Here is a 10,592-nt window from a genome sequence, read left to right on the forward strand (position 1 = left end):
CAGCTTGGGGAGCTGGTTTTCCCTCCTCCCCAGGATCCCCCACACGGGAAGCATCCAGCCGCGGTCAGAGGGCCACTGTGACTTAGCAGCCTCGGGATGCGGCATCGTTGGAGCCCGGGCCCCTCTTCCACAACCTGATAGAGTTGCCGCAGTTCGAGAATGTCATTTGTATTTCTATCAAGCCACATATCAGCTAAAAACCCACCCCTCTCCGCCTTGGAAAACCCTTGCCTGGGAAGATTACAAGCCTTTGGCCACAACAGACAAGGCTCCGGCCCTTACTGTGTGAGCCCATGTGTGGCTCCTTGGGTGTCACAGCTCTGGCAATTATTTTCATGTTGCTGCTGAAGCAGCCTTGTGGGGAATGGTAATGTCTTGGTGCCCATTTGTCACGGACGATCCAGAGGCCCCAGTGGGATGGGGCGGTTAACAGAGGCGAGAAAAGACCTGTGTCCTGGTGGGAGGGAGGCGTGTGCAGGGCAGGCGGGCGGTGGCATGCAGCTTCCCGGGAAAGAACGCTGGTGCTCTGCGTGAATGGGAGCAAGAGCCCGTTGCCTGGATACAAGTCGTGTGACTGTTGGCAGTGCTCTGGGAGGACCCAAGCAGGCATTTAAAACAAACAAAAAAAGCAGGATGAGAACCCCAGATTGCAGACAGGTCTGGCGACCCGTGCCCCTCTGACACCAGACGCTTCCCTTTTGCTCTTGGCGGGACGTCGGTGCCCAGCGACTACCAGCTGCCTGCTCCTCGGCCCCTCTTCACCTGGGTCGCCAGTTTCCTGAAGCCTCGTCCCACTTGCTCGTGGGCGGGTCTCTTCCCCCCTCCCCTCACGGGGGCTCAGGACTCTGAAGTAAGGCTCTGGGAGGGGGCACTGGTGACGGGGGTGGATGAAGTGGAGGAACCTGGCTGGGCCTGGACTCCTGGGACCCACCTGCTTCAGAATCCCCTTTGGTGGCATCGTCCCTCGTCCTGGTCGTGCCCTGGGCCTTTAAGACACAAGCCCAAGGATGAAGCAGATGGTTCTGAAGAAGCAAAGTCCTGCGCTCTTACCACGTTTGCCTCCCAGGCCTCGATGCCCCAGCCCTGCCCAGCCCTGGCCTCGGTGTTTCCTTTCCCTTCACTCAGGGTCACCTAGCCCGGCTCAGCCCAGCCTTGCGGCTTCCCCTAGTGCTGGGAGTAGCCATTTGGGCTGATTTTTCACTACTCTGTTTGATACACACTTCCTTTCCCCCGACCCTGGGGGTCCTGGCTGAGCCACCTGAGAGCCAATACTGGTTGGACACACGTGGCCTCTCCCTCCAAGTAGATGTGAAAGGTCTTGATTGACTGGGGTGGGGGTGAGGTAGTTTTTTTTTTTTACATTAAAAAAAAAATGTTACTGAGATATAATAATAACACGAATTTCACCTTTTTTTTTTTTTTTTTTTGCCAGCGAGGTCTGTGGGATCTTAGTTCCCAGACCGGGGATTGAACCCAGGCCCCCAGCAGTGGAAGTGCGGAGTCCTAAACACTGGACCGCCAGGGAATTCCCGAATTTCACCATTTTAATGTGTATAGTTCAGTGGCTTTTAGTACATTCACAATGTTGTGCAAGCATCACTATTTCTAGAATATTTTCATCACCCCAGAAAGAAGCCCCATACCCACTAGCACTCACTCACCATCTCCACCCCACTCCCATCCCCTGACAAACGCTAAACTACTTTCTGGCTCTATAGATTTACCTATTCTGGGCATATCGTATAAATGGAATCATACAGTATGTAGTCTTTTGTGTCTGGCTTCTTTCACTTAGCATAATGTTTTCAGGGTTCACCCATGTTGTAGCATTATCAGTGCTTCGTTCCTTTTTATGGCTGAATACTATTCCACTGCACAGATAGACCATATTTTGTTTATCCGTTCATCAGTTGATGGACATTAGTGTTGTTTCCACTTTGGGGCTATTGTGAGTAGTGCTGCTATAAACACTCTGTACAAGTTTTTGTGTGAACATGTTCTCAGTGCTCTTGGGTATATTATATACCCAGGCATGGTAGGGGGAGGGGCTTTAGATTTATGGAAGAAGGGAATGCAAGGGAAGGGAGGGAGAAGAGAAAAAAGAAAAGGAAAGAAAGAAGTGATGGGCCTGGAACTGTGCTTAGGAGCCAGATGACTCAAGGAGTCTAGACTGCCTTGCTAAGAAGTTTGGATCGATTCTTGTGCCTTGGGGAATCTTTGAAGGCTTCTGAGTAGTGGAAGGACAACATCCAATCTGTGTCTTAGGAAAAGGCTGGCAGTGCCGTAAAGGGCAAAGTGAAGCTGGGAGAGGCGGGAGACGGGAGACACTTTCAGGGCCATCAGAGGACAGAGCCCCCCCAGCAGTCTCTCTCTGTTCCTATGGAAACAGTACCCCAGGTTCCCTGTGGAGGAACTGCCTGTCCTCCTCCCACCTCCCTTGCCTAAACCAAACCGCACGTTGCATTTCTCTGGCCTCAGTGACTGGCCAGGGATAGGCACAACCTGAGACATGCCAAACACAATGACTCTAAGGCTTCTGCTGGAGGTGGGAGAAAAGACACACCATAAGGGTGGAGCTGCTGCAGCCATCTTGCCACCATGAGGGGAAACGCCTCCTGAGTATGGATCAAACCAGAGGACAGAGCCAGAAGCTGGGGAGAGAGGTCAGCACCAGGCTACGATGTCCGAGCTCTGGCGAAGTGAGCCTCCTGCCCCCAAACCTAAAGCACAAATACCAACCCCCCTTCGCAACAATGTGTGTGAACCTAGAGAATATTATACTTAGTGAAATAAGTCAGAGAAAGACAAATACTCTATGTTAGCACCTATATGTGGAATCTAAACAATAAAACAAACAAATGTATATAACCAAACAGAAACAGACTCAGATACTGAGAACAAACTAGTACTTACCAGTGGGAGGAGGAAGGGGGAGAAGCAAGATAGGGGTATGGGATTAACAGATAAAAACTACTATATATAAAATAGATAAGCAACAAGGATATAGTGTGCAGCAAAGGGAAATATAGCCATTGTTTTGTAATAACTTTAAATGGAGTATAATCTATAAAAGTACTGAATGACTATGTTGTACACTTGAAACTAATATTGTAAATCAACTATACTTCAATTTAGAAAATAAAATAAAGAGAAACAACAAATACCACCACCACCACCACCACCACCATCCGGTTTTTGTTTGTTTTGGGTTTTGTTTGTTTGTTTGTTTTGGCCATGCTGCACGACTTTCGGGATCTTAGTTCCCTGACCAGGGATTTAACCTGGGCCACAGCGGTGAAAGTGCCAAGTCCTAAGCCCTAACCACTGGACCACAAGGGAATTCCTCCCCCGCCAATCCCTTTTTTTTTTTAAGTTCAAGTTGAGGAGGAGAAAACACAGCTTGGGTAGGAAGGAAAGGGAATTACCATTTCTGAGGACCAACTGTGTGTACTTTGACATAGAGATCACATCTAACCCTCTGGCAGGCTCCAAGAGGGTCAAGATCACCGGCTGAAGTAAGCAATGGGGCTGGGATTTGAACTCCAATCCCTTGTCTCTCCTCTGTGCCATACTGACCAACTTGGCCACCCAGCAAGGACAGACTTCAGAGGAGTCCCAGGGAGCAACCCAGGTGCCTGGGAACATGTGGGAGGAGGGGGTGCCTGGGTCTGTTGGGGCAGGTTGGGATGAAGGGGGCACCCAGGTGGGCCCAGCCTCCCAGGACATCAGGGATGACAGATCCGGGCTCTGGTGAGGCGTGAGGATTGCAGGGGTTGATCCAGGAGTCGCCTGCGTAGAACTCATTACACTCAAGAGAACCGGGAGCACTGGGAGTCTGGTCGAGGAGAGGGGAGACCAGAGGGGGAGCTTACGTGCCTGGCCTTGAAGTCCGGAGGTCGCTGGGGTGGGACTTAATCACCCGCACTCAGGCATTTGGGCCCCTCTGTCGCCCTGGCCTCATCATTCTAGATCTTCTTTCCCTGAGCGGCCAGGCCTATCTATCTCTGCTCCCTCTGGGTCTGCCCTGGAAATGCCAGGGCCCCATGGGCCTCAGGGCTGGTCTGCTCCGGGACCCACTGGGCCCACGGCCAGCTCCAGACTCCCCACCCAGACCCACCCTCCTTCTCCTGTCAGCACGGAGCCCGCCTAACAGCTGAGAGCTGTGCAGCTGCCAGGGCCCAGGGCCCCTCGGGGGTCTCGGGGACAGCTGCTGGTCCGTGACCCTGCTGACCCCTGTCCCCATGCACTGCTCCCTGAGAGCCTGGGCATCTGCCCCGAGCCTGGCGGGGCCCCGCAGAACTCCATCTCTCCTGCTGGCTTCCGTGGCTCCCAGATCTTCCCAGGGTCTGAGCATTTCTCACTGAGAAAGAGAACTGAAGGCCTGCAGGGCCCAGTCAGCAGGCCCTACCCTCAGGAGAGGGAAGGGGAAGAGCAGGGCGGGCAGAGGCAGTCCCGTAGCAGCCCCTTCTGGCTCCTCTGCTCCAGGAGCTGGAGGAGCCCTGGGCCAGTGTCTGGAAGGCTCAGCCATGCTTGACTCCTGGGGGGCTGCTCCCAAGGCCCACTTTCCCTTGAGATCTGGAGTCCTCTTCAAATGTTCTTCTTCTTAGCTTAACTTCCAAAATATACAAATAGCTCAAACAACTCAATAACAAAGAAACAAACAACCCAATCAAGAAATGGGCAGAAGACCTAAATAGACATTTCTCCAAAGAAGACATACAGGTGGCCAACAGGCACATGAAAAGCTGCACCACATTGCTAATTATTAGAGTAATGCAAATCAAAACTACAATAAGGTATCACCTCACACCGGTCAGAATGGCCATCATTAAAAAGTCTACAAATAGGGCTTCCCTGGTGGCGCAGTGGTTGAGAGTCTGCCTGCTAATGCAGGGGACACGGGTTTGAGCCCTGGTCTGGGAAGATCCCACATGCCGCAGAGCGGCTAGGCCCATGAGCCACGACTACTGAGCCTGCGCTTCTGGAGCCTGTGCTCCACAACAAGAGAGGCCGCGACAGTGAGAGGCCCGCGCACCGCGATGAAGAGTGGACCCCGCTCGCTGGAACTGGAGAAAGCCCTTGCACAGAAATGAAGACCCAACACACCCAAAACTAAATAAATAAATAAATTAAAAAAAAAAAAGTCTACAAATAACAAATGCTGGAGAGGGTGTGGAAAAAAAGGAAACACTCGTACACTGTTGGTGGGAATGTAAGTTGGTGCAGCCACTATGGAGAACAGTATGGAGGTTACTAAAAATAGAACTACCATATGACCCAGCAATCCCACTCCCGGGCATATATCTGGACAAAACTATAATTCAAAAAGATACATGCACCCCTATGTTCATAGCGGCACTATTTACAATAGCCAAGATATGGAAACAACCTAAATGTCCATCGACAGATGAATGGATGAAGAAGATGTGGTATATATATATATATGATGGATTACTACTCAGCCATAAAAAAGAATGAAATAATGCCATTTGCAGCAACATGGATGGACCTAGAGATTATCACACTAAGTGAAGTAAGTCAGACAGAGAAAGATAAATACCATATGATATCACTTATATGTGGAATCTAAAACATGACGCAAATAAACTTATCTATGAAACAGAAACAGACTCACAGACGTAGAGAATAGACTTGTGGTTGCCAAGGGGAAGGGGGGTGGGGGAGGGATGGATTGGGAGTTTGAGATTAGCAGGTGCAAACCATTATACATATATATGTATAATTGAATTGCTTTGATGTACACCAGAAACTAACACAACATTGTAAATTAATTATACTTCAGTAAAATAAATTAAAAACAAAATAAATGAACAAAGAAACCCCAAATGTTCTGACCTTAGAATATTTCCAATCACAGTGGTTTACCTCTGGGGATGGGTGTTGGAGAACCAGGGGTCAGGAGCAGGAGGGCTCGGAGAATTATTTGTCATGTCCATTCTCACATCCTGTTTGGCATCTTTTGCCATGTGCATGGATTATTTTAAAAGAAAGAAAAAATTATGTGTGTGTTTGTGTGTGTGTGTGTGTATACACACAACTCTCTTGCCCCTCTGCTCCGCAATGCCTGCTCCCTGAGGGCAGGGACCCTGTCCCGTCCCTGTAGAGTGCCTGGCGCACAGTAGGCCCAAAAAGATACCTGCCGAAGGGATGCCTTGTCATGAAACGTCCACCTGGGCCCCAGCCCATCAGTTCCCACGCCTGTTCCCACGCCTGCTCCTGTTCGCAGACACTTGCAGTGGTGCCGGCTCTGTGTGGGGATCTCTTCTCAGCATCGGGATGCAGACATGTACCACCAAATGGACAGAATCCCTGCTCCACCTAGAGGGGGCGCCAGGGAAGCACTGAGAGCCACTGTGCCTCAAACAGAGGTAGCCCACTCCAGCGTCTTTTTTTTTTTTTTTTTGGCTGCATTGGGTCTTTGTTGCTGCGTGCGGGTTTTCTCTAGTTGCGGCAAGCGGGGGTTTCTCTTGTTACGGAGCACGGGCTCTAGGCGCACGGGCTTCAGTAGTTGCAGCACGTGGGCTCAGTAGTTGTGGCGCCTGGGCTTAGTTGCTCCGCGGCATGTGGGATCTTCCCAGACCAGGGCTGGAACCCTTGTCCCCTGCACTGGCAGGCAGATTCTTAATCACTGCACCACCGGGGAAGTCTCAACTCCAGGCTCTTTTACTTCCTAAACCCTCATCTCCTATTTGCCCCCTGTTTGCTACCCACGGTACCCTGCCCTTCATTCATTCACTTGTTCATTCATTCACATTCATTGGCATCCACTCTGGGGAGGCAACAGTGGTTACAGCCCAGTGGGGGATGGACATGAATCGATGACGATGGCTCAGAGAGGACTGTGGTCCGGAGTTTCTCCGCGGGAACTCGACATCGATTGGGGTCCGGAATGCTTCCCCGAGGGGAGATACCATGGCTGAGACCTGCAGGAATCGCAGGAGGCGGCCGGGGAAGGGAGGAGCCGCGTACGGAGCCCGCCCTGGAGGCTGGGTGTGCTCAAGGCCAGAGAAGAGGGAGCTGAGAGGTGGCTTGAGGCTGGAGGCCAGCAGGGTTCCTGCCCAGGGTTTGTGGCCACTGAAGCGTGTGAGCAGGGGCGTGTGGCCGTCAGGTTGGTGTTTTGCATCAGTCACGATGTGGGGTGGAGAGTGGGCAGGGCCCCTGCTGGGATCCTCCATCTCCCTTGGTGGCCCCACTGTCCTCCCTTTCCTCCCCGCCCCCTCTCATCACCCAAGTCACCACGCTGGACCGGCCTGACCCCGGTCCTTCCTCCCTGGCCCCTGTGGCCCATCTGTCACCAAATTCCAATCTTTCGACCTCATTATCTCCAGCGCCGTCTTTCACACCACAGCTCAGAGCCAAGTTCCGTCTCTCTCCTGAGCCACCCGCCCCCAAAGTGGCACCTGCCTCCAATCAGGCCTCCCTCCACGTTCCCTTCTCTGAATCGACCCTCTTAAGCATAATTCTCTAATTCCTTTTCCGGTTCATGGAAAAGGAAATAGAAATGGCCCTGAAGCCTATGAAAAATGGCCAACGTCACTTATAAGAGAAACACAGATTAAAACCACACTGAGGCTCCTTTGTCTTTAGTTAGTGTTTACCTACCAGAGTGACAAAAATCAAAAAGGCTGAGAACCAGTTGCCAGTGAGGCTGAGGAGAAATGGGCCCTGTGGTCCCTATGGGGGCCTGGACCTGGCACATCCCCTGAGAAAGGCAAGTGGACAGAGCTGACCAAATGACAACAGCGAGTGTCCTGTGACCCCCAAGTCCTTATGAACTTATTCTTCAGCTCTGCTCACACGAGTGTGAAACAGCATCTGGGCAAGATGACACATGGCAGCACTGCTTGTCACAGGAAAGGGCTGGGGACAACCTAAACGTCCGTCCACTGAGGCCATGGGTGTGGCTGATGGGCTGAAAGGCCCTTGTCCGGAACAGAGGGAGTGGAGAGGTGGCTTGAGGCTGGAGAGGTCATAATTTGCATAAATTATGGTACACCCCGTGTGAAATACTATGCAGCTGTGAGAAAATGAAACTGATGATATGCTCTATGAACTGACATGAAGTGGTCATAAATATAATGTCAACTGAAGAAAGGAAGGTGCCGGACAATGTGAATAGCAGAGGCTCAATAAAATGTGGCTTCCCATGGCTCCTGCAGAGTCACCCCCATTGCCCCCGGCAATGGGGCCTGTCCTCCCCCACCCCACCCCACCCCCCGCCGCTGCTCCCACCAAGGTCTGCTATACTTTGGGGCTCTACTTGTCTAAATATTGCCACTTGTGTAAAAAAGATGGGCGGGGCTTTGCTTGCATTGCAAAGAGTATCTCTAGAAGTGTTTACAAGAAACTGATAACGCTGGTTGTTTGTGGAGAGGAGACCTGGTGCCTGGGGAACAGGGGTAAGAGGGAGACGTTTTGCTTTTTGTGGTTTCTTCTTTTATATATATATATATTTATTTATTTATTTGGCTGCTTCGGGTCTTTAGTTGCAGCACGCGGGATCTTGGGCCTGCTGTGATTTCTAAATTGTGAACCACACGAAAGCATTACCATGTCAAAAAGATAATTTAAATGAAAAAAATGCAATTCTGGTCATGTCGCACTTCTGCACAGATCCTTGATTCCCTCCCACGGCATTCGGCAGCTATTGTGAGCTATTGTCTGCTTTTAATTATTCTTTAATGGGCAAGTGACAGAAACCCAATTCCAACAGGACTAAACAAAAATCGTAAGTTGTTGGTTCGTATAATGGATGTCTGCTTCAGGCATGGCTGGATCCAGAAGCACAAGCAATGTTATTGAGAATCATTCTCTTGGCTCTGCTTTTCTCTGTGCTGGCTTTATTCTCGGACGAGCTCTTCCGTGAGTTGACAGCCCTGAGTTGACATCTTGGCATCTGTCACCCTAATAGTCACTGCAAGTTCCCAGGCTGAAGCCCACTACCGACATATGCCCATCCCTAAACCATCCCTATGACTCAGATTGGGTAGGCCGGGGCCTCAGACCCACTTTTAGAGCTTGGAGGCAAGGTCAATCATACTGGAGACTCTGGAAAATTGAGGGGTGGTCAGCAGAATAAGAGGAATGGGAGCTGGGCAAGGAAAATGGTGCTCGCCCACTACCCTCTGGGTCTTTCCCCCTCTCCTATGCCATGGTCTGCTGGATATATCTTCTTTCCCGCTCACACCACGCATCTACTTGCACTCGTTCTGGCCTTTGCCTTTGCCTCTGCCTGCTCCCCCTGAAATATCCTTTCCTTTCTCTGTCTGGCAAATTCCTACTCATCCATTAATACCCTGCTCAAATATCACCTCTTCTTGAAGGCTTCCTAACTCTTCCATCTGTTTCCCCACCTCTAACAGAACAAATCCTCCCTACCGCTGTTCTTTTTGGTTCTCCACTCATAGTCACTCACTGAGCCTCATCTATGCTGCCTGGGATAGAAAGAGGTAAATCAGAACTGGCCTCTGCTTTCAAGGACCTCCATTATGGCACAGAATGTGCTGATTTAGAATTGGTTATTTGTTTTACTCAGGGTATCTGTTCTCTGAGGCCTGGGCCCAGCCTTGACCATCTGTGTCTTCTCCAGTCAGCACAGCTCTAGGCACAAGGTAGATGCAAATGAGTTTTCAAAATGAATAATGACAAGGTGCCTTGAAGGGGTGGGAAGTGTTGAAAACAACTCCTGCTAACTCTGTGCTCCCCAGGCCAGAAGACAGCCATGTGGCTTGGATGCTCCCAGAGGCCTCTGGGAGGAAGTGCCTCAGTCCCTGCTAGGACAGGGCTGTCACCACTCTGGAAACCCCCATGGCCCTGGGCCTGGGGCCAAAAATCCAGACCCAAAGGAAAGTCCCCCAGTAAGGCCCTGCCACCCAGCTCCCAAGGAGGGGTCCAAGGCAGAGGCAGAAGCTGGGGGTAGTTTCGAAGGGACTCTCATCTCGAATCCCAGCCTCTGCCGGGTCAGAGTTTTATGAAGGCGGGTGAAAAGCAAGCGAGGAGGGCAGGGCTGGAGTTGGCAGGAGCCCAAGGGAGGAAGGAAACAAGAAACAATCAAGGAAAAATCCAACCCAGGCCTGGGGTTGGCTCAGGCCACGGAGCCCTGCAGGCTGAGCTCAGGCTGCGGCAGAGGAGGCTTCCTGGGGGTGGACGGAGCTCCTGCCCTGCTCCCTGTCTCCCTGTGGCAGGGGATCAGGGTGGCGGGGGCTGAGGCCCTTCCCGGAGACCTTGTCTCCTCGCACTGGCCCCTAGAGTATCACCACCCTTCCCTTGTGAGTCCCTGCTCTCAGACCTGTCCCCAGACTCCTGGTCCCTCTCATCCCACCTGCCTCCCTAGGTCCCCGGGTGGGCGGGGCCGAGGAGAGCTGGCTCCGGCCTGGGAGTCCTACCCCTCCGGCTCAGTTCCTCTGTTCTTCCCAGCTAACCTCGGAGAAGGGGGCCTTGGACTCTATCCCCCAGGGCCTTTGGGGGCTGGGGCTGCTGACGTGGGCGATTTTCAGGAAGAAGAGGCTGGGCGGGGAAGGAAGGGCTGAGTCAGTCCCTGTGTGGTGATTACAGGTCCTGTGTGTGGGGGG

This window comes from Balaenoptera physalus, assembly GCF_965194825.1.
Source record: "Balaenoptera physalus genome assembly, chromosome: 10".
Classification (NCBI taxonomy): Eukaryota; Metazoa; Chordata; class Mammalia; order Artiodactyla; family Balaenopteridae; genus Balaenoptera; species Balaenoptera physalus.